The 26840-nt window shown below is 48.6% G+C and overlaps 1 protein-coding gene across 3 annotated transcripts in view; it reads right to left on the bottom strand.

Annotated features, from left to right (window-relative positions):
• Positions 1 to 26840, bottom strand: part of BAZ2B (bromodomain adjacent to zinc finger domain 2B) — a 1481286-nt gene that overhangs the window by 1396274 nt on the left and 58172 nt on the right. For all 3 annotated transcript variants that reach the window (XM_085645472.1, XM_085645482.1, XM_085645489.1), the window contains exon 2: positions 6174 to 6305. The gene's annotated coding sequence lies outside the window, so the exon portion shown is untranslated. The remainder of the gene's footprint in view (positions 1 to 6173; positions 6306 to 26840) is intronic.

Genomic DNA, 26840 nt, shown 5'->3' with positions numbered 1-26840 from the left:
CCCCTTGAACCTAACCTACAATCCACGTCTGCTCTGAGGCTGCCTAGGCTACCACCCAGCAGACATGTTGCTGGACCCCTGGGTAGGAAAGCCCCTGCTCTTCCTGGGCCTGCAACAATGCATATCCTGGGCGAGGTGCTAAATCTCCTCCCCCAGGATGGGCAGGGGGAAGCTTCAAAGGCATGCCGCCTCTGTGAGCTTCCCCAGACCACTGCAACCCCCCACTCTGGTGGGAAGCTTTGGCCGGAAACCCCAAATAAGGACAGGGGATGTGCCAGCCTGCCAACCCCACCCCTCAGGTGGGGGAGGCGAGGTGAAGCACATCTCTGGGCTCTCGCCATCTTGAAGATGGGGAGCCCTACCCTATAAGTACTAGGCTACTGCCCCCCTCCCACAGGAGAGAGGCAGGATAGGGGGTGTACCCACCCCAGGACAGGGACCCATTGGTCCCTGCCCTTCACCTACCTGTAACGCCCCTAAATCTAGTATTTAGGGGCACCCTGAACCTTCCTTCCCCAGATTCCAGATTCAAAACTACAAAGAAGAGCAAGAAGAAAGAAGACCTGCCCTGCAGCTGCTAAAAAGAGGAAGACACCAACTGCTTTGGCCCCAGCCCTACCGGCCTGTCGACCCTCGAACCTGCTCCTGCTCCAACCTGGCATCTCTTGTGGCCAGCAACCTCACCAACCCCGGAGGACCTGGCTACCTTTTGGCTCTAAGCCCCTGGGACTCCCATGAGTAGAGGCTCTACTCAAAACCTACCTCTAATCCCTGGCAGCAGCCCGGAACCGCGAACCCAGCACACTCTGCACCAGCCAAGCCTGGCCAGTGCCGGAGTGAACAAAGACCCCGAGGACGGCTCCACGGCGACTGTGACTCCGAGTCCGGCACACAAGGACCTCCCTCGACACTCCTGAAGAAGCCTGCAGCCTCAGAACAAGGTGCCCCCCCTACCGCGATCAACAGAGGGTAAGATTTCCTGACACCAAAAGGCACCCCTACACGCGGCGCCCCGCGGCCCCCTGTGCCCAATCCCGGGGTACCTACCTATCCTCCAACTACCCAACTTACCTCTCGAAGTCTTGGTGGCACCTGAAGAGTCCTCGTCCCCGAGCTTGCAGTCTTTTTCTAAACCGGAGATTTCCCATTGAAATCAATTGAGCGCCCGAAGGCTCAAAAGCACTCTGCACCCAGCCGCCCGAGTGGCCCTGGCAGTGAAAACTCTACACCTACCTACTTCCCCACTTGCCCTGAGTAAGTGACCAGGAGCCCAGCTCCCACAGCCGCGTGGCTTGCCAGTCAGCAGCCACCAACCAAGGCCCCCCTATCCCTCATAGGATAACATTGGGCCTAATTCTCTCTGCACCCGGCCGCCCTAGAGTCGCTGAGGGTGAACCAACTGTACCTACCTGACCCTGGGGGACCCCTGAGTCTATGCCCAGAACCTCAACTCTGCCAGTGGAGTACTTAACCTTAAACCGATAACTCTATTTTCCTCATAGGGTAACATTGACTGGCTTTTTCCTGAAATTTCTTCCAAGTGTGGACTTTTCAAATCTTAAAATATTCACCAAAAATCAGCCGAGTAACGAAAACGAAATTACTCACCTGCTCTTAGGTGAGCTCCCAGTGCTGGATCTTGGTGCCCAGCACTGACTCTGAAAAATACTTACATCTGTACTCACCCTTAACTCAATTTTCTTCCATAGGAAATCATTGACTGTTTTTCTGTGAAATTTCTTCCAAGTGTCGATTTCTGCAATCGTTCAATATTCTTCAAAAATCGTATAATATCTGAAAACGTAATTACTTGCCTGTTTTGGATAAAGGTCCCAGTACTGAGTCTAGGCACCCAGTACTGGATTACAAAAGTAACGAGAACATACTGTACCTGCAACTTGAATTTTCTTCCATAGGGAATCATTGACTGTTTTCTTTGAAATATTTTCTAAGTGTCAACTTTTAAAATAGCTAAATATTGTTTAAAAATCATTACAGTAATTAAGTCGACTTTCATCACTTGATTCTGAGTACTGACCCAGGACTGAATCTAGGATCCAGTCCTGGAATTCCAAAAGTAATCTAAAAAGCAATCAATAACTTGAATTTTCCATTGAGCTCAATGCATTGTTGTGTTTAAAATAGATTTGCCTATTGCAACCACTTGTAACTGTTTACAAAAGTCAATTGCATATTGCAAAAGTATTTATATGAAACATCGCATTCTGAGAAAGTATATTTTAAATCCAAGTGTTGGTTCTAAAATAAAAAAAGCATATATTTTTTTATATATAAACCATTGGCCTAGAGTTCAGTTATTGAGTGTGTGAGACCATTTGCTGACTGAGTGTGTACAACAAATGCTTTACACTGTCCTCTGATACTGCCTTACTGCTCGACCAAGCTACCACTTTAGAGAGTAAGGTTATATCTAACTTTAACCTCTGTCAAACCTTGTGGGACTGTGGACTCTGTACACCCTGTACCTATTAAGGAACAGTATATACAGAGCCACTTTCTCACAGCATCATGAATATTTCAAGCGTTTTTTTTTAAAAGCAAACAATATTCCCTTTCATTGCTTCATGTAATAGGATCCAATAAAGTTCAACTAATAATAAAGTTCTCTACTCCTTCAAGGTAGCTCAGATTTAGTAAGTTCAACCATCAACAATTGTCTCTCTAATACCATACATCATTAGAATAATTCTCTCTGTTCAGACACTGTTTTCACATTCTTCCAAGGAATAGGTAATCAGTCTATATGAGAAGACCGAACTCCACCCAATGTAGGTACCGCCTTTGTATACCAGCGCATTGCAACAGGTAGCTTTACAAACAAGGTAGACACAGCCACAATTCGTTGATTACATAGTTTTATCGTTTTCATTAGACCCAACAAACATGTGTAATGTCTAAGTGTTTTTACCACCCGCTGCCAAAAATTGAATATAGCAACACACCCCCGTGCCAAATGGATAAAATCAGCATTATCCTGCCCACATCTGGGATACCTTGCATCTCTCCCCGCAAGCCAAATTTGAACAGTTGAGCAGGCGTGTAATATAATTGATGCAAATATTTGAAATGTATAATGCGGAGATTGCAGTTGGCAGTCAAACGCCCAATCAAGTTACAACAGTACTCCCAGTGTTCTTGGGTCAGAGGCACCACAAGTGCATTGTTCCATTTATCAAACGAGGGGTAATCTAACCAATCATTTTCCCGTTGGGAGCCCCTGTACAACCTCGTGATTAGTACTCAGCTTTCCCCCCTGCTAGAACTACTTGCAACTCCCTAAACACCCGCAGCTCCTGAGGGAAGTCAGGGTATAATGAACGCCCTGCAAAGCAAAGTCTGGTGTAAGTAAAACCATGCATTGCTTTGTATGTTTGTACTGACTGAAAAGAGAGGAATACCCTATTCTTTTACATTTCACCAGGTTTAGTGATACCAGCAATGTGAAAAACATTGAAAGCTCCACGTTCCTGCACCGCCGAATTGCCTGGGTGCGTAGCGATGGGCATGTCTGGTGCATATATGTAGTCCCGTCCCCCACGTGTGGTGAGGGTGAACCATGCCCAGGCAGTGCAGCTAACTGAGCTAATCTCCTTTCTGGAGCTACCCTCACGGCAATGTAATATCCTAGCAGTCAACGGTACAGGGTGCACGGCATCTGCCTCCACCTCTAGATGCGGTAAAGACTTCAGAGGAAAATACCAATAGTACGCAAATTGCGCCTGTGCGCATAGGTGATACAGCCTTAAATCAAGTGCTTCAAATCCTCCAGGCTCAAAGTGCTCCATCTACGTCTAGGCTATTTACCAGCCCACGCCAGCAGGCAGGACTGCAATGTTTTAAAGAGTGTGACATTCAATTTTATTGGGATATTCACAAATAAATAAAGTAATTTAGGTAGGATAGTCATCTTAACCACAGCGATTCTGTCTGCCAATGATAACAGTAAACTTGTCCATCGAGATATCTGATCTGTTATTTTAGTGATAGTGCAACCATAATTCATACTTAACACAGTCTCTGGATCTCTATGTATCCAGACCACAAGGTACTTCACGGGGTACGTGGACCTTGAGAGTGGGTACCCCATTTCAATCTCCTGGGTACAGTCCGTCAAGGGGAATACCCTGGAATTTTCCCAATTTATCCCATTTCTAACAGTCTTCTTCTTGCTTTTAGGACTTTCTAAACTGAAGTCTTTTTTTGGAATGCTGAGCTGTTTGCGCTTTAAGTCCTGTTGGATTGCTAAAACAGTGTATTCAAGCCGGTATTTCTGAACTTCATACACAGATTAGAAACTTTGCATACTTGTTTGCCTGATTATCAATATTAACTCATGGTTGGTAGCAGAACCCAATTCCACTTACCTGAACTGAATTATGGGATATTGTGAAACATCAGCTTCCTATGAACTTTTCCGTTTCCGTTCTAAACCCCCTGAAGATCCAGTACCTTTGCTGTGTGTCTGTATATTTATCGCCATGGACATAGATGTGGAGATAAGAGTAGTAAATGTATACTTAGCTATTTGCACTTACCGTCTCAATATTTAGGTCCTCACTATTTTGGCCCTGCAATATTTGTGTCCCACAATATTTATGTCATCCATATTCTGTCATACAGCCAGCTGTGGGTAACATCATACTCCAATTCTTTTTTATACACATGTTGACTGATGTGGTTCTTTCCATTCTGCTGTTAACTGTCATTCAAACAAAACTAGAAGCTAATGTCTTTGAATGAGAAAAATCTATTTCCACCTCGCAAAAAGCTCGGAATGTAGAGGCTTATATGGCAGCTAGTCTCCACAGAGGACTCAATGATTCCTTAGCAGGAAGATCTCTGCATCAGCTCTCTGTAGGAGCTAGGGTAAAATTCAGAAGCCTGTGCATCTTCAAAATTCTGAATCAGCTAGCTTCTATATATGTGGAAGAAAGTTAAGAAAAATAATCCATGCTCAAGCAGCTCCAGTCTACATATAATTTCTGCACTCAAATCAATTCACATCATTTGGTGGCCACAGCCTACCCATTTTAGGTGCTGATATGTAGAATAAACTGCCTGACAGTATTAGGGCGGCATCTTCCTTAACTCTAGCCAGATCCCTACTAATGTGTTTATTCATCGATTGGCTTTATCGTAAACATCACCTAGAGATAAATAGGCACTTATTATGAGGGGCAGCAGTCCACCCAGGGCCATAACTCCCAGCTGAATTCCACTACTCACTATTATAAGTGGCCCACTGTCCTTGGCCAGTCGTATTAGGTCTGCAAAATCCATAACCAACAGTTTTGGGCCCAGAAACAGCAGACTCCGTTTCAGAGGACGCAATGCAGACCTGGTGAAACAATTGCCGGATCAGAAACAGAGGGCTGGAGCACAGTCTGACCTCAGCGGACCCTTGTAGCACCAAGTGGGGAGCATACATTCTTTGAAATCTGGTTAGGCTTTAATGCCAGGAAAGTGACTGGGGGAGACTTGCATCTACTCATCCAAAACGTGATTTCCCAAAAAAAAACCATTGGAATTTTTAAAATGTATCCCTCACCCACCACCGAAACCCTCATGGCTGGGTTATTGTTTGAGGTAGGGACAAGGTAAACAAATGTCATCCCTTCTGCAAAGGTTGATGGGTTAACCCACTAGGAAAGCTAGCGACCATCAGGTTTTGGCATGTGTCCAGCTTGCTTATAACAGTTGTGAAATAGCTGCTGGCCCTGCATATCAAAGCAAGTTCCAGGAAAGAATACCTGGCACCTAAGATGTAGGGATGCTTAAAATCCTTTTTCCGAAATTGGTATTTTATCTGCGATAAAAAGCACTGCCTGTAAGGAAAACCCCATAAGAAAACAGGTGAAATGGGGGGCATGCTACAGAGATGTCCAGCAAGCATGCACTCATGGCTATGCACAAGCATACAAAGGGAGCTGGTGTGGTCTGCTGTAGCCTCCCTGTGTGGACCAAGACTGAGTTGGCTTCAGATATTTCAACTGCCAACAGACCGATTTGAGCAGTTTTATCATTTATCTCAGAATCAAGTGCTGTGGTGTTGTAATAAAGCCTGGTGAGGCACCTTCTTGAGAGTGGCTGCTTATACAAGCCACATCCGTGCCTGCTTTACTTTAAGAGCAGTTGGTGAAGCGGGCACTTACCTCGACAAGTTCCTTCATGTTAACTCCTCTTTATTATTTTCAGCTCCCTCTGTTCCAGGTTTTTGTTTTCCAGGTGTCTTCTACCAGCTAGGCGCTCTACATTCTGTCCCTTGTCTGCAATCCTCTTGCAACCTGCAAAGGAATAAGAAATAAAGGCATTATGGTTGGTGTGCTAGCACCATCAGCATAGTGGTCAGTATGTTAACAGTGCGCTAGTACACGAGTGCTAGGCGGGAACATGCCCTTAGCTCATCAGCTACCAGAAGCAATCATTTAGAACTAATACACACTCTGTTTTGTGCTACTCATGATCAATTCCCTTATCTATGTTCATTCATGAACCACCACCATAACATTGAAGAGATGTATCTTCAATTGGATAAAGTGGTGAAAAACAGCAGAGACTTACCTACTGAGTTGAGCATTTGGTTGTGTGTTAGAGTGTTATCGGTATATGAAGTACTGTGTGCCAAAAGCTTGGAATGTTTCAGTGTTAATGATTTGTGTGTTTTGCCGTTAGAGGAAGCACAAGACTAATACTCACTCTCTTTTGTCTTCACCATGCTAGTAATAAGGGGTTGTTAATTTAAAGGAGTTTGCTGGGTGTAATGGTCGGAGTGGTTTTGGTCAGTCAGTAAAGGTTTACAATGAGCTCACACATTTCCCAGACTATTCAGTGAAAATTGTAGTCTATAAAAATGCTCAAGATAACTATATATTTAAGAAGATTTCCTACCTGGGATCCACCACTTACTGCCACTTTGGGGTGTTTGTTTAAGAAAAACAAAAACGTTTGGTGCATGGCTGCCGAAAAGATAGTGGTTGCTCAACAAACTTTCAGTGACTTCAGAAAAGCCACTGCGGGGGCAGCATCTCTGGAGCCCAGAGATCACCCCAGTATCGGCCATGTCTTGTAATTTGGTGGTCCGCAGTCAAGAGAGGGTGGTTGACGAGATGAACTCTGCCACCCTGATGGTCTACGGGAAGCCCACCAAAGTCTAAATTAGGCCCTTAGTGTTAATTTCTTAATTCAAATCAAATCTCTGCTGTTAAGTCTTGGTGAAAATCTTCAACGCCCTTACCCTGCCATATTCCACAGCTACACACTAAGAGCGTAGATAGTCAATAGTACTATTAGTACCACTAGTATTTAGGAAAACACATTGGGGCCAAATAAGAGGATTGCAATGTGGTGAAGGCTATTACTTAGATAAAACCTATGCAGAAAATATGCACCATGCAAGTGCCAGTGAAAACAGGTGTCTCATCAAACAATCGAAGGACTTAAATTCCCAAAACCTACAATTAGTTGGTGGGGCCTGGTCGATTAGTATGGATGCTCTTGAGTAGTGCTCTAGTCAACCACCCACCATCCACCACATATTGCAACACTGAGGGCCCTGGCCAACTCGTTCTGGTCTTGGAAGACTGAGGGAACATAGAAGCTGAAAGTAGAGCCCTGCTATGTGCAGAAGAGCTAGATCCTAATATAGGAAATCTGCCTTTTCTGCATGTTCATCCCAGTTTTTTCACCTTATTAAACCCTGTTTTTGTTGCTAGCTGTAGAACTCTGTGCACTTTATTCCTGCTAATTAGTAGTAAAATGCGTGTGTTCCCATGTTAAACAGGGTCGAATTGGCATTCGCTGAATTGGTATAGTTAACTTGCCTATAAGCCCGTAGTATATGGTACAAAATGCCCTCAGGGCCTGGAAGTTAAATGTCACGAGTGGACTGCAGCACCTGTTGTTCCATCCACTACAGTGGGACAGCAAACATGGCTTCAGGCCTTCCATTGCAGCCTGACAGTAGCAGTGTAAAAACTACAATTTGACCTGTCTAAATAAATCCCTTTGACATATAAGAAGCTCCCTTTTAAATATTAATAAGTCACCCCTATGTAGGCCATGTATCCCACAAGGCAAGGTGCATTCAAATATAGGAAATATAGAACTCTAATGTTAACATGTCCTTACAGTGACTAGCACCCAAAAGCAATTTTTACTGTGGCAGGTTTAGCAGTCCTATGTAGAAAACACAGATTAAAATACAAAAACTGACAATTAGTTGGTGGGGCCTGGTCGATTAGTATGGATGCTCTTGAGTAGTGCTCTAGTCAACCACCCACCATCCACCACATATTGCAACACTGAGGGCCCTGGCCAACTCGTTCTGGTCTTGGAAGACTGAGGGAACATAGAAGCTGAAAGTAGAGCCCTGCTATGTGCAGAAGAGCTAGATCCTAATATAGGAAATCTGCCTTTTCTGCATGTTCATCCCAGTTTTTTCACCTTATTAAACCCTGTTTTTGTTGCTAGCTGTAGAACTCTGTGCACTTTATTCCTGCTAATTAGTAGTAAAATGCGTGTGTTCCCATGTTAAACAGGGTCGAATTGGCATTCGCTGAATTGGTATAGTTAACTTGCCTATAAGCCCGTAGTATATGGTACAAAATGCCCTCAGGGCCTGGAAGTTAAATGTCACGAGTGGACTGCAGCACCTGTTGTTCCATCCACTACAGTGGGACAGCAAACATGGCTTCAGGCCTTCCATTGCAGCCTGACAGTAGCAGTGTAAAAACTACAATTTGACCTGTCTAAATAAATCCCTTTGACATATAAGAAGCTCCCTTTTAAATATTAATAAGTCACCCCTATGTAGGCCATGTATCCCACAAGGCAAGGTGCATTCAAATATAGGAAATATAGAACTCTAATGTTAACATGTCCTTACAGTGACTAGCACCCAAAAGCAATTTTTACTGTGGCAGGTTTAGCAGTCCTATGTAGAAAACACAGATTAAAATACAAAAACTGAATCTGGGGAATGGGACTAGCTAGCCAAATAATAAAACCGCTATTTTAACACTTATTAAGATCCAATTCAATGATGAAGTCAGATTTGTTATGAATATGAAGGATAGTAACTTTTTTAAACTTACCTTTTCCCTGCCTGAGGTTCCTGGGAGCTAATTTGCATTTGCTCTCCAGCTTCTCCCAGACATTAATTATCCTTAAATAGATGTCAATAGGTGTGATCCTGCCCATGTTCCCCATATTGAAGAATAAATCCTGCTAAATGGGCCTATAGTTTGATACGTACCTAGGGGTGATTTCAAATATGAATCTGCAAAAGGAATAGGGCCTGTATCAGGCTTGTAGCTATTTGGTTCTAGTCTGGGTGATCAAACTAGTTTACCACAGAGAAAGTGTTCTCTTGAATCTCAACAATGTACTGAGAATAAACATTTGAGAAACACCCTGTATAGTATGGTCATGGTCCACTAAACAGACACCATTGCTTGAGACACATAGCTCCCTGTGGATTAAACTTTGGAGAGGCTGATGATATGGGATGTGTTGGCTTGAATCCACTACTTTCTATCACTCTCCCTAAACCACTATAGGCTTAGAAGATGTGTTGTGCCTCCTCCTTTTTTCTCCTTTTTCTATACCCACCAGCAACAATGTGATCCGCATCGACCACCAAGTTTACAAACTACGATTGTAGGATCTGATCACAAGCTACCTCATCCTAGAAAAAATCTACAGCCTGGTTATATGAGCTGGTTGGTCAACCCCTTGAAAACACAGCCTGCAGACCAGCACCCCAAAAAAGTATGTCATTCACACAAGTATACAGAAAGGTATTTTTTTCAGAGGTGCTCAGTGGCAGGAAATGACTGACCACACTGGTTTTGATGCCCCCTACTGATATTAGTCTAGAGACTTCCTGAAACATATCAAAATTTACCTCAGAAGTAAAGTCTATATGTTCAGATGTTACTACACTACATCACAGACTAGACACATCTTACAAGAGACTGTCCAAGCTTGAAGAGTATGTGAATAATGTACCAGACAGGAGCCAGGAAATATGTCACCTACACAGGAAGGTCACAGAACTGGAAGATCACTTCAGCTGTGACTTTGTGATATTTTAAGGAATTCCTGAAAATTTAGGGATGATATGAAGTCCTTTTTGGCACAATTTCTGTCCAAACTACTGAACCAAATCCGGAATTACAGAAACCGCTCAGAATACAGCCACGTAACTAGACTATTACTCTTCCAGCAAGGGCCATTATCGCCTGTTTTGTATGGCATCAACAATCACTTCAGGTACTGGAAAAGGAGAAGGTATATCGACTTTTCACCCGCAAAGATAATGTAATCCACATCTCAGCTGATTGCTCCTTGAAACTGAATTGACAACATAGAGCCTTCCTAGCGCTTTGACCTCTACTCAAAAAGTATAACATACTTCATGGTCTAATTGAACCTTCAATCATGATTATCGCTATTGAACTGACAACAAAGAACTGGAAGAACTTGAGCATTTTATGGAGGCAGTGATCCCCATAGACATAGAAACATCATTACTGCTGATGGATACTCCTAGGAACTGTAATCAGTCTGCTCAATTTTTTTTTTTTGTTGAAACATTTTTATTATTTTCCAAATCAACAATTACTGCTCATTACACAACGAGTCCCCGTGTCCCAATGGAGTACCGTCCCTCCTAACCCCAACTCGTTCCCACCCCTCCCCGCCCCCATGTCAGTGTGCCCCTGTCCCCTACCTCACCCCCGATGTGCCCCCCCTTCCAAGGAAATCATGTACGGACGCTCAATCCCTCTCTGTGCAAGCAGATCTTCCCTCTTGTCCAGGCCTCTGGTATGTGTCCAGGGACATCCCTCATTCCCATCTCATCTCATTCCCCAGTCCCCCTCGCCTCTTGCCTATCCGACGTGCTCCCTCCTTCCCCTGCCTCAGATAGCAGCCCCTGGAGTTCCACCACCAACGCTTCCCATGCCCTGGCCGTCGCTAGCGCTTTCTCATCGTCTCTTCTAAGAGCCAACTGCACCCGGAGCGTACCCTCTGCCCCCGCCCATCTCACTAACGCTGCCCTCCACCGCAAAAAGCTAGGCCCCCCCCGGGATTTCCAGTGCATGGTCAATTCTCTCTTGGCCAATATCAACCCCAGATCATAGAACTTGCTAGTGACCTTCATACGACGGGTGTGGGGAAACCATAGCAATAAGCAAGCCCCCATCTCTGGGGTAATAGAGCGGTCTGTAACCTGATTCAAGCAGTCCACTACCTCAGCCCAATAGTCGCCCAACTGCGAACAGGCCCAAAACATGTGGCGAAAATCTGCCCCCTCTCCCCCACACCGTGGACATGGAGAGTGTGCCCCTCCGAAATATTGCAAGACCTTGGCCGGCGTCAGATACGCCCTATGTAACGTGAAAAACTGAACTAACTGAAACCGTGCGTTCCTCGTCCCCTTCCAGGCCCTCCGCACTAGCGTGGACCATGTGGTCTCAGGGATCGCTTTCCCGAGGTCCGCTTCCCACTTTTCCCTCAGAGCGGCCAGAGGGTGCAAGCCCTCCGTCGACAATCGTCGATATAGGCAAGTAATGGCCTTGGTCGTCCCCGCTGCCATCATGACATATTGGCAACCCGCTGCAGTCGGCAGTTCCGACAGCCCCATATTCCAATGTTTCTGGAGGCTCGCCACCAAGGCCGCATGAAGCAAAAAGTCCCCCCGTGAGAGCCCGTAGGCATCCTGCAAGTCCTGGAAGGACAACAACACACCGTCCCGGAATAGGTCCCCTACCATCTGTACTCCCAGCTCCTCCCAAATTGCTAGCCCGGACCAATCACCCCCATGCGGGAGCGCTGTACACATCCCTAGGGGGATTTCCGGGGCGTACGGGCGGACTATGGCTGCCCGCCTTTGACACCTATTGCAACACTGCCGGAGGGTACGCTCCTCCAGGGTCAACTGAGTTAAGTCCAGTCGCTGCTGGAGCACCATAAAGGCCAGCACATGCCGTGGGATCAACCTGCCCTGCGGGCCCTCCGGGCCTCTATACTCCCGGGCCACCGCCTGCGTGAGCCACTGAAGCTGGGCCGCCAAATAGTACCATTCAAAATCGGGGGCTGCCAGGCCCCCCTCCGCTCGTGGCCGCCGCAACGTGGTCAGCGCCACCCGCCGCCTTCCCGAACCCCAAATGAAGCCCGTCGAAAGTGCCCGTAGTCGCGCGAAATACGACGCCGGGATCCATATAGGAAGTGTGCGGAAAAAATAGAGAAGGCGTGGCAGCACCACCATTTTCAGCAACGCCACCCTCCCGGCACAAAGTCCTCCCCCAAGCCGAACTCCCGCAGCACTCGATACAGATATGGCCATTCCACACTATCAAAGGCCTTTTCTAAGTCGACCGACAGTGTGCAGGCCTCTGGGTATTCATCCCGGTCCAGTTCCATCACCCGCAGTAGCCGCCGAATAGAGGTGGCCGTGCTGCGCCGAGGAATGAAGCCCGCCTGATCCGGGTGAATTAAGGCAGTCATGTGGGTCAAGAGGCGCGACGCCAAAACTCTGCTCAGAATTTTGTAGTCCACCGTCAGCATAGAGAGCGGGCGGTATGCTGTGCGCGCACCCGCCTCCCCACCGGGTTTCAGCAAGGGTATCACTATCGCCTCCCGAGCGGAGGCGGGCAACTGCCCCAACCTCCATGCCTCGCTATACAGGGCCTGCAGCTGCTGTGCCAGCAAATCCGGGTAGGCCGCGTAAAACTCGACGGGCAAACCATCCGCCCCCGGGGTCTTTCGACGGGCCATATGCCTAATTGCCACTCGGATCTCACTCAGCGATATCGCGCCCCCAAGGTCTTTCCCAGTTTCCGGGTCCAATCGAGGCAGGCGGGCTTCCAACAAAAAATCCACAAGGCCTTCAGGGTCCCGCTCCATAGTACTATCATATAACCCAGCATAATAGCTGGCGAACCGCATATTAATCCCCACCTGGGAATAGACCGGCACCCCTCCTTCCTCTACCAGGGAGAGTATTGGGTCACCGCGCGCCGCCGGGTTCGCCAACCACGCCAGGAGGGATCCCACCTTATCCCTTTCCGCTTGCGCTCGCACAAGATAAGTTTTATGATCGTAACAATGAAGCTGCTCCATTCGGACCGCCACGCTCTCCCGCGCCTCTACAACCGCAGCCACCTCGCCGTCCCCTTCCTGATGCGCCCGCTCCGCCACCCGCAACCGTGCCTCCGCTCCGTCCACCTCTTTTAACAAGGCCTTCCGCACCCCGGCCGTGGATGATATGCAAACCCCCCGGACGACCGCCTTAAACGCGTCCCATTCCGTCGCCCGGCTCGCCGCCGTCCCTGAATTATGCCCAAAATACTGTTCTATACAGTCACTAATCTCAGCCCGGAATACCGGGTCCTCTAGCAGCAAGGGGTTAAGGCGCCAAGTAGGAATCGCCTGCCTCTGCCTGGACCATTGCAGCATCCCCACGCAGGGGTTATGGTCCGATATGGTCCTGGCTAAATATTCACTATGCCGCATCAAAGGCTGAACATCCGGCGAACATAATATGCCATCCAATCGGACGTGCAACTCGTGAGGGGCCGAGTAGAATGAATAATCCCTGTCTTGCGGGTGATGGGTACGCCATGTGTCCACCAAGCCCCAAGTATCTTGCCAGGCCCGCCTACTTTTGGCCACCCGACAAACCACCGACTGTGCAAGGGGCGGATGGGACCTGTCCATCTCCACATCCAGCACTGAATTGAAATCCCCACCCAACACCACCGCCCCCGTTAAATACTCCGCCAGCTGACCCGACAGTCTGGAAAAGAACGCGGCCTGGTCCACATTAGGGGCATATACGCTACCTAAGGCTATATCCCTCCCATCCAGCCGCCCCTGCACTGCCACAAACCTGCCCTCCGGGTCTACTAACGTCCTCAAAGGCTGGAAAGGGACCCCCGCCCTCACCCAAATCAGGGCACCCCGGGCAAACTTCGAAAAAGTTGTGTAATACAATTGACCCCTCCAGCGTCTATGCAACGCCTTCCCCTCTTCTCTATCTAAGTGGGTTTCTTGGAGGAATGCCACCTGGACCCCTCTCCGCACTAAGTACGCGTGGACTTTATGTCTCTTCACCATAGAGGTAATCAGTCTGCTCAATAGCACTGTCTTTAAGGAATACAATATTATCATTCTCTAAACAGATGTTCAGATTGTGAACACTTGAATCAAGTGATAAAATCTCTTGCTAGATACAGAGACAAATTGGGGTCACTTTTGAAATCCATGACTAAGACTGCCACAGAACTTTATTAGTGACAAGCTGTTCAAGAGCTCCACCAGTGACGTCCAGTACACACTGACTGGTTAAGGCTCAACAGCATTCTGGTTTATTATCTCGGACCTCATTTGTTACTCTACCTCCCCCCACCCAACCCTTAATGTGGACACCTATTCACTGAATCACTCAAACTGCAATATCGCCCACCACAAATAACTGGTACCATAGTGCACCTCTGAAAGAAGCTTCTCCCTTCAGTTGGCCAGGATAGATGCAGGCCCTCCTGCCCCCAGAGAGGACACAGTCTCTTCAAGTGTAAGTACGGCTGGGCCAAGCTCTTTCTTCCGATTCAGTCACACCTAAGCTCCCCATTGTGTGTGGCTGTATTGGAGGAATACACAAAGCCCAACTGTTACCCACACCCACAAATGTGACCCAGAGACAGGCTGCAGACACCAAATGGCTAAAGCAAGAACATGCCAACTTTTTAAAAGTGTCATTTTCAAAACTGTAATTTAAAATCCGACTTCACCATAAGATAGGATTTTAAATTCCAATTCCAGAGACACCAAACATGAACTAGTTATCTATTCCCATTGGGAAATTACACTTATAAAATGTAATAAGGTAACTCTATTGTTATCCTAGGGGAGAGGTAGGCTTTGCAGTAGTGAAAAATGAATTGAAGGGTTTTTCACTACCTGGACATGTAAAACTTAAAAGAACATGTCCTACTTTTTAAATACATTGCACCCTGCCCTCTGGGCTGTCCAGGGTCTACCCTAGGGGTGACATATGTATTAAAAAGGAAGGTTTGGGCTTGGCAAGAGATTTACTTTAGCAGGTCGTAATGGCAATTAAAACTGAACACATAAACTCTGAACTGGCACGCCTGAGACATGTTTAAAGTGGTACTTAAGAGGGTAGAGCAATCAGTGCTGCAGGACCACTACCAGTATTAAATTTACAGGCCCTGGGCAGAGGTAGTGCCACTTTACCAGGGACTTACAAGTAAATTTAATATACCAATTCGGTATAAACCAATCCAACTTAGTTTAAGGAGAGAGCACAAGCACTTTAGCACTGGTTAGCAGTGGTAAAGTGCGAAGAGTCCTAAGGCCAACAAAAAAGAATTCAGTAAAAATGAAGGAGTGAATGCAAAAAGTCTGGGGATGACCCCGCAGAAAGGGCGAGTCCAACAAGGGCGAGTACCAATTGGCAAGCTGCCAGTTGTCTCTTGCTACAGTTATCTGTTTGGGATTTCTGTCCTGGGTAAAACACTTGATCAAATAGTCAAGAATATCTCCTCTTTTATCTGAGGACGACTGAAGCTGCATTCGAAGGTTTACAAACTGAACCCTGACACTAAAGCGGGAGGTCTTAAAGTACCTCATATGGCAGCATATTGATTAGCCCACTAACTTTTACAAATCTCTCACCCTGAAAACAAGATGTCACCTTGGACCTGATTTTCCATAACAAGGTTCTACTCCAGGTTGCACGCCCACTTCATATTGATTGGACAGATTACCTCCCAATCCCTTTTGAAATTTCTCCCTCAATTTTCTCCCCTACAAGCCACACCTGAAACCACAGTGATAAACTCTAGAAACCTCTAACACATCAACAATAAAGCACTATACTCTTGGACCCACTCCGTCAAACTACACAGAGAGCTTGATGCAATCGTTGCCAAGTTAGAAGAGGGATATTACAATGAGATTCTTCTTATTTTGGACAATTTAACCCCTGCCACCAAGAAAATATAAAAGCCAAAACAAAACCAAGACAAGCATAATAATGAAGTGAACAAAATATTTTAAAAAATCATCAGAGCATGCAAAAAGAATTGGAGAAAATGTTCCTCTCCGCCCAACTTCTCAAACTGCAAGGAGTCAGAAAACATGGATGGAAAATGCACATTTGAGAGATTGAAACATACAAATGCATTGAATCGCTCTAGAGAAGTTTTCCAGATTGTTCAACATCAATCCACAAAAGACACACAACCTCCTAATGCAGAATCCAAATGCATTAATATAACCTTCTACTTCGTAAACAAAATCATGAAGATTAGGGGCAATATAACCAAAACCATCACCTCCTTCTGACATAGAAATCTCAGATTTCATCAAGGAAAATAATATGTATGAATGCCTTCAACCCTACTATCATGGTAAACAGCTATTGCAAACGTAAAAACAGCAAACTTTGTCTCAGATCCAACATCACCATCCTAGCCAAAGATCATTCTGATGCCACCTTTGGCTCCAAATGATCAACTCCTCCCTATACCCGATCTCTCACCCAGGTGCTCCCAAAATATGACATGTTTGTCCCCTGCTTAAGAAGTCCAATTCAGACCCAGATGTGCTTGAAAACAACATCATACACTCATCACAGGATTCCATTTTTCTCAAATATTATTGTAAGATGTTTAGCCAACCTGTTAAAGAATACAGCAGAAAGAATGTTCTAAGAAATTTCCAAACTGACATCTATGCGCCACTGCACCACAGCACTGAAACCTTCTCTATGTCTCTTTGGTGAAGGAAATTCTTGCCTTCTAATTCTCCTTGAGCTATTGGCAACCTTCAACTCTGTCAATCACGATAAAGTCCTTACAATCCTAAGAAACAGAATGAGCATTCAAATAACAGTGCTTGACTGGTTAAGATCATATCCCTCAAACAGAAGACAAAAACCATGAAAATAGGAATCTTTCTCTGTGCCCCTGTGAAAGTCCCCATATGCAGCGGTGATGTACTTTTAAAACATGGTATCTCTTTTTCTGCAATATGCTGCTGATGCTCAACTTTACATTAAAATCAAATGCTGCAACAGTGTTAAACCCTTACCTACTCCCTTTCAGATGTACAGAACTAGTTGGTAAAGATAAAGCTAAAGGTAAACCCTCAAAAGACTGAATTTCTCCTTCTGTCTACAAGCAAAGAACAGGAACTGCCATCCAAATGGTCAAATTAATTCAGTAACATTGAACTTCCTCAAAAGACTGTCACCTCAGTTAAGATTACTTCCCCTTGCTCTACACGTCAAACAGATGTCTAAGCATGCCAAATTACAACTAAAGCTTCTGCGTAGATTCAAACCTTTCCTCCGAAAAGAAGACCTCAAGGTCTGGGCCCTTTACCTCTCACAATCAGACTGCAGCAGACTGTGCTGCCCAAATGTCTCCTATCTCTCCTCAAGGGAGTACTTCACTGACTAGCCATATGGTCTCAAATACAAAAAAATCCCAGCTCATTAAATCAGATCTTTCTCACTAGGGTGTCTTCACATGGACGGATTCTGTGCCTTTACACCTCTATGCATCATATACAAAGCAATTCATTTGAGCACTTCTGAATACTTGTCTCAAAAACATCAGCTCTATGGAAGCAGCAGAACGTTAAGAAATCAAACATTTTTTTTTTTTTAAATGTGTTTTTTTTTTGTGGAAATTTCTTTTTATTAACAATAGGATTCGTCAACACCAGGCATAATACATCGTTATAATAGTCTTATCTTTACATGGCTCTCAAACAATTGAAAGTATACAGTGTGCTGTCACAGGGCGATTCGTGTCATGTCTGCAACAATTCATCTTGAGCTGGGGTCAATGGTGGGGTACAGATATTTCCCCTATACGCATTCCAGTATTTCCATATGTGGCACCACTTTTTGGGGCACCTCCTGGCCACACAGACAAACTTCTCCCGAAACATGCACCAATCCATGTCCTTCTCCCAGGCTCTCACACTCGGCGCAAGCGATGCCCCCCATTTCTGGGCGATGTTTCGTTTGGCTATCATTAGCCCCAGTGTGACCCACGTCATGCGCGCATTATTTAAGTCTGTTGGCTCCCACACATTTAGGAGACATCGCTTAACCTCCAATGGGAGTGTAAGGCTTAACACTTCACTCAGCACCTCATGTATTCTCTTCCAATACCTCTGGATACGCGGGCACTCCCACAGAACATGGAGGAAGGTACCTTCACTCCCACAGTCTCGCCTACACTTACCATCTGGCGCTCTCCCCATTAACACCATCCACAGCCCGTGATGTAGATTCGGTGCCGAATTTTAAGTTGTACTAATCTCAGCTTTGCTGCGATGGCTACCTCACGTGGCGAGGATGCCGCCGCCACCCAATCTTCATCATCGAGTATGATGCCATCCCTTTCCCACTTCTTCCTCAACCTCACCAGGGGGTCTCCCGTGTGGTTCACCAACTTTTTATATGTGAGTGAGATGGCCTTCGTTGGTAAGTATCCATCGAGGAGTCGGTCTTCAAGGGGTGCCGCCTCCGGAGGGGTCTCTCCCTTTCGAAAACAGGAGCACAGGGCGTGACGGACTTGCATGTACCTGAAATACTCTGTGGGGGCCAGCTCATATTCTTGCTGCAAGGCGGCGAACGACTTAACCTCGCCCTTCACCCATAGGTCGCCTACCTTCGATATGCCAATGAGGTCCCATTTGTCAAACCCCTTCGTAGACCAGAGGTTACCAAGCCTGTCGGAGTCCCATAGCTCCTAGATCTTTAAAGGCCGGCTCCTGAAGGGCCGGCGGCACATAGACTGACAGGAGTGTCAGCACCCGGCCCTCCCACTGTCCAGTGACTCCCGCATATCTCCCCCCGGAGTCCACCCATGTAGATTTGATCGTAAGGGGAAAGGAGTTCCTCAATAATATGCCTGTTCCTCTCGATCCAAAAGTGAAGTCCGAGTGCGCTGCCAGATTGTACCCCCACCTATTAAGGGCTTAACAAGAATTACCCACCAGGTGCGTCTCCTGTAGGAGTATCACGTCGGGGGCGTGCCTCTTAATGTATTGTAGGACCACCGTTCTCTTGACTTTATCCCCCAAACCATTCACATTCCAGCTCATCAATCTGAACCCTTTATCCCATTGCATGTTGACTGACATTCACGCCTCACCCACATGTATAAGCCGCTGGGTTGCGATGCCTGAATGATTCCTTGAAAAACTGAACATAACCCCCACCCAACAACCCCCGTCCCTGCCCCCCTGCACTCTGGGCTCGAAACTGCCCATATTTAGAACTATGCAGAGTGCCTGTCGCCCGTTAATCTAATCTAAATGAAGAAAATTGGGGGGACACTCTCTCCGATCTCTCCCCCCCTCCCATGACCTTTACATAGTATCACTCTGTGCGCTTCCGTAATGTCCCCACACAATTTGTTCCATGTCCTGAGTACCCTCTAGCAGGGAGGCGATCCAGGTCAGGCCCTCGGCCCGCTCCCCGATACCCCCAGAGTCTAGCGTGAGCGCCCCTATACCTCCTATTCTCGTGAATGGTCTTGAACCACCGGCTGTCTCCATTCGTCCAACCAAGCCGCAGCGTCCTACGGAGTCTCGAAAAACCTGGTTTTGCCTCCGGCCTCCACTCGGACCCGCACCGGAAACAGCATGGCGTATTTGAGGCCTTTGTCTCTCAGACGCTGTTTGATTCCCAGGAAAGATCTACGCTGTTTTTGGACCGCTTGGGTAAAGTCAGGAAAAAAGCGGATTTCCGAATTTTCCAGCTTTGTCGGAGGCGCCACTCTGGCCGTTTGTAATATGAGGTCTCTGTCCCTGGAGTTCAGGAGTGTGGCCAGTATGGAGCGAGGAGGGGCCCCGGGCTTCGGCCTCCCCCCCGGCACCCGATGGGCCCTCTTGACGACGAAGATGTTAGACAAGCCTTTGGGTTGTAGGTGGTTGGTGATCAAACTCTCGACAAAGAGGTCTGCAGCCTGTCCCTCCGCCCGTTCCGGAACACCCAGGATGCGCACATTGTTGCGCCTCGTGCGGCCCTCATGATCGTCCAGTTTCCTTCGGCGTACTTCCTAAATGTTTGTAATTCGCGTATTTCCGCCTGGAGCTGGCTAGTATCATCAACAAGACTCGCTGTGGTGATTTCCAACTGCGTGACTTTCTCCCTGTTCGTGGCCAAGTCTGCCCTGATAAGCATGACTTCTGAGGAGAGAGCGTCAATTCTTTGCTCCAGCGAGGTTCTGATCCCCCCTATGGCATCCAGTACGTCCTTTAAGGTGTGTTCCGTGGGCCCTGTCTCCGGGGCCCCCCCCGCCCCGGGCGGGGGATGCGCCGTCATGGCTGGCTTGGGGCACGTGTACTTGTCCAACTTGTTGGTCTGGGTGGTTTTGGGACCCCGTGAGCCGGACATTTCCTTCGGTGAGTTGCCACCCCAGAGTACAGAGAAGGTGCGCCTCGAGCCTCGAGTCCGCTTGCGTGTCTCAGCACAAATCCAAGGAGCCCCCGCCAGCTGCCCCCCGACGTCTCACGGACGATGCTCACCCCGCAGTCTTTGGAGGGGCGCTCGGTCGTCCGGTTATGGCCTGTCCGCGAGTCAGGGCCAACGACTTGGCCGCCACCGCGGCCGGCCCCCTCCTTCGACCGTCGCTCCGGTCACAGAGATTCGCCCACTGCCGTTGGGGCTGAGTAACTCCGGGCGGCCCCTCCACCACGCGTCCTCCTGTTTTCTTCCGATCGGCTTTCCCCCCCCCCCCCGGGGACCGGGGGACGCCCGGGAGCAGCGCCGTTCACCACGTGGCAGTCCGGAGTTGGCAAAACACACCCCTTCGCCCCCCTCCGCCGTCTGGGAACGGCCTCTGCTGGGTCCACCACAAATTGTGTTCTCCGCTTGCTGCCTGCGACCCCCTGATTATTCCACCACTCCGGGCCGGCCTCGATTCTGTCGCCACCGCTCCCCGCCGCAAATCCGGCTCGCCTCCTCTATACGGCGCGGTCTCGGCGAGGCCCGCCCTGCTGCACGATTTTATCTCCCCGAGGGCCACTGCTCCTGGTACAGCCAGCCAGCGGGATCAGCTCTTGAGAGATGGGGGTGCGGGGGGAAGCCTCAGCGGGATCAGCCAGCCACCCTCCGTTCCGCCAGGTCTTAGCTCCGGGCGCCCCCCGGGTGCCACCGCAACTCGAGGCCGCTCAACGGAGCCGCCGCCCTCCAAAACTGTGGGTCCCGGCTCTCCACCACTGCAGGCCGTCACCCCGGGTCCGTTCTCACCTCCGGCCCCAGGGGTCGGGATTCGCCGGCCGAGGGCTCGCTTTGCTGCTCAGGACCTCCGGCGGTTGGTTCTTGCACCAGAGTACGGATTCTTGTTGCGGATTTATGCGAAGGGAGAAGGGGAGTCCGGGAGAGTTCTTAACTTGCGGCCATTTTGCAGCTCCGCTTGGCCACGCCCCCAAGAAATCAAACTTTGATGAATCTAGAAACACACAGATTCCATTCTGAAGCCCTACACCCCCAAAATGCTCCAAGGAATTGAAATGTTATACCCACAGAACCAACAAACATCCAACAGGCATCAATGATCTCCATTTTTGAAAGGGATCTCAAACAGTACTTCTTAAAGAGACTGTTTATAATCTGTACTTGAAGGAGCTATTCACTGGAGGCTCGAGCCAGGTTCGAGCGTGGCTCTGGCTCGGCTCTAGGTCCTGTTGAAACTTCAAACCGATAACGAGGTGAGCTTTCATGTTGCTTTTGCCTGCCACCCTTCTGCTACCCAGGAAAAGGTGTTACAGTCATAGCTGCTGACTTTGGAGCTGGGAATCAGGTTCGAGTCTTGTAGCCAACTCAGCAACATCCTGTGATTCTGGGCAAATCACTTAATCGCCCGGGCCTATAAACATTGAATGTGACCTTGTGTAATGTAACTGATGCTATGTAAAGCGCTTCAATACCTTAGGGCAGTGGTTCCCAAACTGTGGTCCGTGGACCCCTAGGGGTCCGAAATTACTTACATATAAAATAATATTAACAGATTAATAAAGTGTATATAAATAAAGAAGCTAAATTTAGAATTGAAAACTTTTAAATGTGGTGTAAATGTGAAGGAATTTGAAATTGGAGGCTAAAAATTAAAGTAGTATCCTCAGATTGATCTGTGGGAGCAGTGCAGGTGCATCAAACAGAATATAGTAAGGATGAGTGGCCTCAATTAAATTTAGAAAAGCTCCAACCGTTCTATATAAATTAGATTTTGTTTTATTTATATGTGTTTTCAAATTAAATAAAATGTGTCACCATTTGTGTATTTGTTTGATGACTGCTTTTTTCTCTAGTCTTTGTGTATTGTTTTGCAGTTCAAATCATCGACAGTGCTTAGGGCTGGGTCCCTATCTAAACTACACTAGCTATCTATTGCAAAGTGTATCATCTTCAACACTGGCAAATCACCTAAATGTATTTCTAAAGTCTTACTACTTATTCCTTCTCTAGATGTTTTCGCTCTACTTCATCAGTGCATTTTACCTTTCTTCAGTTCTAAAGAAACTGGCTTGATTTGGAAGGCCTTCCTAGTCCACACTCACAGACCTGGAATCCGGTACCTCATAAAGTACAAATCTTGGCTAATCATCTGCTGTTTAGAACGGTACTCAAAAAGTAGGTATTTTCCTAATTGACTCTTTGCTGTTTCAGCTTTAAGTCAGTAATAGGGCAAAGAGACTTTAGGGTGGTGGTGCGTTTATAAATACAAATTCACATAACACAACCAAGAGAGGAAGATACTTGCCAATAATTTGGGCTAGAAATTCCATTAGCTATTGTTTCATCACTGAGAGCATCTTACCATCCACGAGGGTTTGATTCCTCATCTAGCCAAGCACCATTCAGTATGTCTAGAAGTGTCTATGCTGTGATTCTTCTGATCAGAAGGGTTAAGGTATTGCAAGGATTTTTCGTAACCATTTTCTTATGAGACTGTTGATTTGGAAATACCATTTTCCATAGCTGTTGTTATCTACAAAGCATCTGCTTCCGATGCAATTTTATTTGTTTGTTAAGCCAGATTCACCTATCTTGTTACCCAGGTAGTGATTTTAGGGGGTTTCAATATTTGAGTTGATAATTTATCACTGCTGCTGCTAGTGAGGTACTCACCAACTTAAGAAAGTTAGAGCAGGAGACTGCTCCTTCTCTAATATGGCGGCCGTTCATTCGGAATGAACTTCTTTTGGACCTTCGCCTTATGGACGATTATATGTCTTTTAGAAAGAAACTGAAAACATGGCTGTTCCCTAGGATATAGTCACTGACACTTGCTGCCCTCATAGCTTAGGCCCCCCCTGTTCTCAGATTTCCGAACATTCTCCACTCTTTTGATAAACAAGTTTTTATTGGTTTTAAAAGTCACAACAAAAGAAACATTGAGCCTGTCGAGCCACCAATGTACAATCGCGCGGCATGAGACCGCACCACCCCCCCGCCCCCACCCGAAGCCCCCCCCTCCGCCCTCTCCCCCCCGAATCGCATATTCATAATACATTGCCCAACCATTTCCCCCATACCCTACGATATTTCTTAGGGCAGCCCCTCGCCTGATAGAGAGTCCGTTCCTGTGCCGCACACCAGTCCACCCCAGCACTCCATTTGGCCAGGCTAGGCGGCTGTGGGTGCTTCCATGCCGCTGCAATATCTCTTTTCGCCACCAATAATGCTGTCATAAGGAATAGCTTCTCAGCACGTGTGCCATCTAGACCGTCAGTGATGCCCAGAAGGGTGTTTCTAGGGTTGTGTGGCACCACCCAGCCCAAGAGCTCCGTGAGATCGGCCTCTGTGCCCCTCCAGTAGCCCCCTAATTCTGGACACGACCACACCATATGGATGAAGTCGGCCGGGTCAAAACCGCAGCGGGGGCAAGCTGCGTCAACGGAGAGGCCCACACGGTGCAGACGCGCCGGTGTGAGGTAGGCAGTATGAAGATAGTAAATTTGAATAAGCCTCAGTTTGGCGGAGGCCGTCACCAGCCTGGGGGCCATAAGGGCATCCCGCCAGTCGACCTCGTCCAGGGGGCCCACCCACTCCTCCCACCTTCCCTTCAAGCCTTCCTGGGCCATGGGGGTATTGTTAATAAGAGAACGATGTATTCGGGATATACCCCCCTCCCTAGGTTACCCAGCAGGACCTGAGCCTCCGGGGGGCTGTGGTCCGGCAGCCGAACGTCCAGAGGGGTGTAGGTGCGTATGGCGTATCGCAGTTGGAGGTACTTATAAAATCGAGATGAGTGAAGGGAGAAGCGCGCCTGCAGTTCTGAGTATGAGCACATGCGTCCCCCCCGCCAGACATCCCCCAGCTGGGAGATGCCGAGCAGGTCCCATGATCTAAAACCTTCCAGGTCCGCAATGTCCCGCAGCCATGTCCCATGCCAGAGGGGAGTGGCACGAGTCAGCCTCCCAGTCCACCGGGTATGGCGAAGCACCGCTCGCCAGGCCAGGAAGATAGCTTTGGTGATGTCTGGGCAGGAGGCGGGGATGGGAGCGCCATACAGGCGGTCCAGAATGCAGGAGAAACCCAAGTCTTCTAATTCCACCCTGTAGGCCGGGTCGGACCATCCCCCTCCAAACCAATCGTGAATGACTAGGAGGCGAGTGGCCAAATAGTAGAAGTAAAGATTGGTCATACCGAGCCCTCCATCAAAGGTGGGCAGGCGACATGGCGACAGGGCCAACCGCGGTCGCCCACCACCCCAGAGAAATCTAGTCGCCAACCCATCCAGCTCGCGGAACCAAGGCCTCGGGAAAGACACGGGAGTATTCTGTAGTACATAAAGGAACCGGGGGAGAATCATCATTTTGTAGAGTGCCACCCTCCCCAGCGGGTTGAGCGGGAGCGATTGCCATCGTGCCAGGTCTACCTTGGCTTTCTTGACCAGGGGGGTCACATTAAGAGCCCAGCTCAGGTCCGGGAGAAGGGAGACCCAAATACCCAGGTATTTGAAGGACAACCGACGGAGGGGAATATTGTCCTGCCAATCAAAGCATTCCCGGAAGGGGTGTAGAGGCACAAGGACCAATTTTTGCGGGTTTAAATAGAGGCCAGATGCACGGCCAAAGCGGCCCAAGATATGGAGTGCACGGGGACCCGAGCGCGCCGGATCGCTAAGGTACAACAAAACGTCGTCCGCGTAGAGGGCTATTCTGTCTGGCTCAAGACCCGGCCACTCCCAGCCCCGAAGGAGAGGATCCGCTCGGATCAGGGCAGCAAGGGGCTCCATTGCAAAAGCAAAGAGGAGGGGTGACACTGGGCACCCCTGCCGTGTTCCCCGGCCAATCCGAAACGGCCTCGACAGCGCCCCGTTAACCAACACTCTGGCGCGGGGGCGCGCGTAAAGGACCCGCACCATTCCAACAAACTTGGGGCCGAAACCCATGTGGGTCAGGACCTCAAATAGGTAGGGCCACCCAACCGAGTCGAAGGCTTTCTCGAAATCGGCAAGTAGGAGAGTGAGATATGGGGATATGCGATGGCGATGAGCCAGGGCCACGTGAAGGCGACGAAGACAGTGGCGAGTGCCTCGGTCCGGCATGAAGCCGCATTGGTCCGGATGCACCAAGCATGACAGAAAGGGCCGGAGCCTCTGGGCCAGGACCGCCGCGTAAAGTTTGATATCAGTATTAATAAGAGAGATCGGCCGGTATACCGACCTATCACAAGAAGGCGGCGTAGACTTGGGCAGAACCACAATCGTGGCCATGTCGGCTTCCGGAGGGAAGGAGCCGTTTTTGACCGCCTCAGCATAGAGGGCACCTAACCGTGGGACCAGAAGGTCCTTATAGGTGGCATAAAACTCCTGGGGGAAGCCGTCCGGTCCCGGGGTCTTCCCCGTGGACGTGCGCCCTATCGCATCCCCAATCTCCTCAGGAGAAATAGGCACCTCCAGACTCTCCCAGTCACTTGACCGAAGACAAGGAAGCCGTAGATTACTAGCGGCAAGCAGTGAGGCCAAGGAGAAGTCTGACGCCCGGGCCCGATACAGCTGCGAGTAATACTGAGCGAAGGCGTCTGCCATTGCCACGGAGGAGGACTGGAGCAGGCCATCGGAGTCGGCCACCACCGGGATGATTCGCGATGCCTTGGGGTAAGTAGCCAGCCGATGCAGCAGCGCACCATTCTTATCACCCCATCCGTATACCCTCGCCAGCGAGGATTGCCAGAGGAGTTTAGCCGCATCGAGCGACCGTTGACGAATCTCCTCCTGCAAAAGCCGCAGTTGCCGGGTCTCGGCCGGGTCACCGGCCTCAGAGAGAGATTGTTCCAGTCGTACTGCCCGGGCCTCGCAGGCAGTGAGTCGCTGGAGTTGCGTCTGGCAGTGCCACACCACCAGTGCTTTGGCAGCCCCCCTGATGGTGGCCTTACAAGCCTCCCAAAGGGTACCCACCGAGGAGACCGACCCGTCGTTGTCGCCAAAATACTGCGTCAGTGCGGACCCCACCTCCCTACAGAGCTTCTTATCCTGGAGAAACCAGGCGTTGAAGCGCCACATCTGGCGGGCCCCACGGGGCGGGGGGCCCAGACCCAGTAGGACCGGAGAATGATCGGATATCCCCCTGGGAAGGATGCGGACATCCTGGATGCCTACACAGTCGGTGGAGGGTACAAAGATCGCATCAATTCGTGCATGAGTGTGATGGGCGGCCGAGGTGTGAGTGTATTGCCGCGCGCGTGAGTGCCAGATACGCCACGCATCGCATAAGCCCTGAGCCTCTGCCCAACTCACCAGCTGTTTTGCTCGCGC

The sequence above is a fragment of the Triturus cristatus genome, chromosome 3_1, assembly GCF_964204655.1.
Source record: "Triturus cristatus chromosome 3_1, aTriCri1.1, whole genome shotgun sequence".
NCBI classification, from domain to species: Eukaryota; Metazoa; Chordata; class Amphibia; order Caudata; family Salamandridae; genus Triturus; species Triturus cristatus.
This window is presented reverse-complemented; position numbering and strand designations above follow the sequence as displayed.